Raw genomic sequence first — 2,869 nt, forward strand, 5'->3', positions numbered from 1 at the left:
AAGAACCAGAAACTGAGAAGGTTTCTGAAGTGATGCCCTCCCTTATTGCAAGTTCAAAATCAGGCAAATGTGCTTTATGCTACTGTTAAGTCAGAATGGGTGTTTCTTTGAGGAGATAGCCATTTAGTGGTGGCATAAGAGGGCTGAGTTCAGGAAAAGCACTGTGTTGATCTAGGTGCTGGGTACACAGGTCTGTTCAATTTGTAAATGTTTAACAAGGGATGTACTTTTTTTTCCTGTGTGTAATTTAATTTGCACAACTTAAAAAAAATTAGAAAGGTCTGGGAGGATATACTTGCCAAGTATGTGTGAGGCTCTGGATTCAAACTCCAGCACCACAAATGAGCCAACGAATGAATAATAAATAAATACAAAGCTAATGATGTTAGTAAAGAAGCATGGCAATGCTATACACCTATTGCTGTATCATATTAAAATAACATGGAGCCATTTTATGATAGTCTATCTTAGTTCTCTACCTGTTGCTGTGGTAAAAGCTTAGCAAAAGCAACTGAAGGAGGGAAAGGCTTTGTTCTGGTTCAGAGTCCATCACGGTGGGAGAGTCAAGGCGTCAGGAGCTGAAGCCGCTCGTCCTATCACAACCACATCAAGAAGCAGAGAGTAATAAATGCGTGCTGTTGCTCAGTGTTTTCCTCCATTAATATAACCCCTTATCCCAGCCAGGAAATGGTTCCGCCCATAGCAGGCAGAGCCCACCTCAATTATATAATCAAGATTTCCCCACAGGCGTACCAAGCGGTCCATCTCCCTCAAGCTAGATTCTGCCAAATTGGCAATTAACACTATCATCATACCTACAAAAGGTATTTTTGCTGTCTTTTGAGACAGAGTATCTCCTTATAACCCTGGCTGTCCTCTAACTCAATATCTAGACCAGGTTTGATGTGGGAGTGATTTCTTATTAATAAAGAAACTGCCTAGGCCCCTTGATAGGCCAACCCTTAAGTGGGTGGAGTAAACAGAACAGAGGGCTGGGAGAAAGAAGCTGAGTCAGGGAGTTGCCATGATTGTCCCACTCCAGGCAGACGCAGGTTAAGATCTTTCCTGGTAAGCCAGCTTGTGGGCTACAAAGATTAATAGAAATGGGTTAGATTAATATGTAAGAGCTAGCCAATAAGAGGCTGGAACTAATGGGGCCAGGCAGTGTTTAAAAGAATACAGTTTCTGTGTAATTATTTCGGGTATAAAGCTAGCCGTGCAGGCGGCCAGATGCTGGGGACGCAGCTCCGCCGCTCCTAACACAACACAGGTTGACCTCAGACTCTCAGAAATCTGCTTGCCTCTGCCTCCTGAGTGCTAGGATTGAAGGCGTGCGCCACCTCATCCCCTCCAAAAGAATATATTTTAGATCTGGAATGTTCCTCCAATGGTTTATGTGATAAAAACTTGGTCTCCAGTAAGGTGCTAATAGGTATTATGTGTGTAGATATAAAAAAGAGAAGGGGGTTGGAGGGATGGTGGCTCAGGAGTTAAGAGTGCTTGCTGCTCTCAAGTCCCAGGACAGCTAGGGCTACCCAGATAAACCCCGTCTAGAAACACAAAACAAAGCAAACAAACAAAAGAGTGCCACCCTCTGGAAGGAGGACCCTGAACCTTGCCTGGGTAGCACAGTAGAACTGAACCTGTTGACAAGGTTGTGAGCGAGCCAGCCCCAATGCTGTGAGGATGGGAGAGCTGTCCCGTTACTCATTGGTAGTGGCATTTCATTTGCACTTTAATAAATAAAGCTTGCCTAAAGATCAGAAAAGTAAAACAGCCACACCGGCCAGCCTTACAGACCAGGCAGCAATGACACACATCTTTAATCCCAGTAGCCACACTAGTTTGCCATTGAAACCAGGCAGTAGTGGTGCACACCCTTAATCCCAGAACTAGAGAGGATTATAAAATGGGAAGAGACAACTCTCATGCTCAGTCTCATTCCAAGGTTTCCTGGAGGCAGGATCACCATTTACGAACTGAGATCGAGGTAAGAGCCAGTGGCTGGCTGCTTTGCTTTCCTGGTCTTCAGGTTGACACTTCATCTGCTAAAATACAAATGAAATGCCACCCTCCACTCATCTGTCATGGGGCGGCATGGGCAAGGGAGAGATGGCTCTCCTCACCTCCACCATCAATGCCTAAGGCAGGTAGAAGAGCTGGCCCTGTCATCATTCTTATGATGCTCTTGTAGGAGAGATGTTCCTGCCAGTCATCAACTGCAGCGCTTGGGAGAGTGGTCCCTCCACCTCGCCTGGGGAGCACATAGAGCTGGGCCTGAAGGTGTCAGCTTGTGAGGATGGGTCCTCAGGACATTGAAGCATGAGAACTGGCCCAGTCCCTTGCTCATTGCTGAAAGGGATGAACTAGCCAGGGTCATGATGGAGAGCTCACCTGGTGGAAAAGATGGGGAAAGCTGGGGGACTGATAAACCCTGCAACTACCCAGACCCAGACCCAGAGTTCATTGTTGACCCACCCCAACTTCCACCCCATTTATGATCTCCTGGAGCACAGGGGTAGGGTGGGGTGGGGGCGTCAGTCCTATAGACCCAGAGCTGCAGGACTCCACGACACAGGGCAGCAACGGGGTGTCCAGGAAGAGTCCCAGTGAGGGCCCAGTGTCAATGGTGTAGCAGAGACCATGGACCTCGAACCAGACCAATGATTCCTTGAGATGAACGCCTCCATGTAAAAATGTATGGTAAAGGGGTTTACTGTGGTGGGGCGGGGAGGAGGAAAGAGCTGCTGCTTTTCCAGAAGACTGAAGTTCGATTCCCAGAACTCACAGATGGCTCACAGCTGCTTGTAACTCCAGATCTAGGGGATCCTGTATACTGTGTACACACACACACACACACACACACAGA

The sequence above is a fragment of the Microtus ochrogaster genome, chromosome 4 (assembly GCF_000317375.1).
Source record: "Microtus ochrogaster isolate Prairie Vole_2 chromosome 4, MicOch1.0, whole genome shotgun sequence".
Lineage (NCBI taxonomy): Eukaryota > Metazoa > Chordata > Mammalia > Rodentia > Cricetidae > Microtus > Microtus ochrogaster.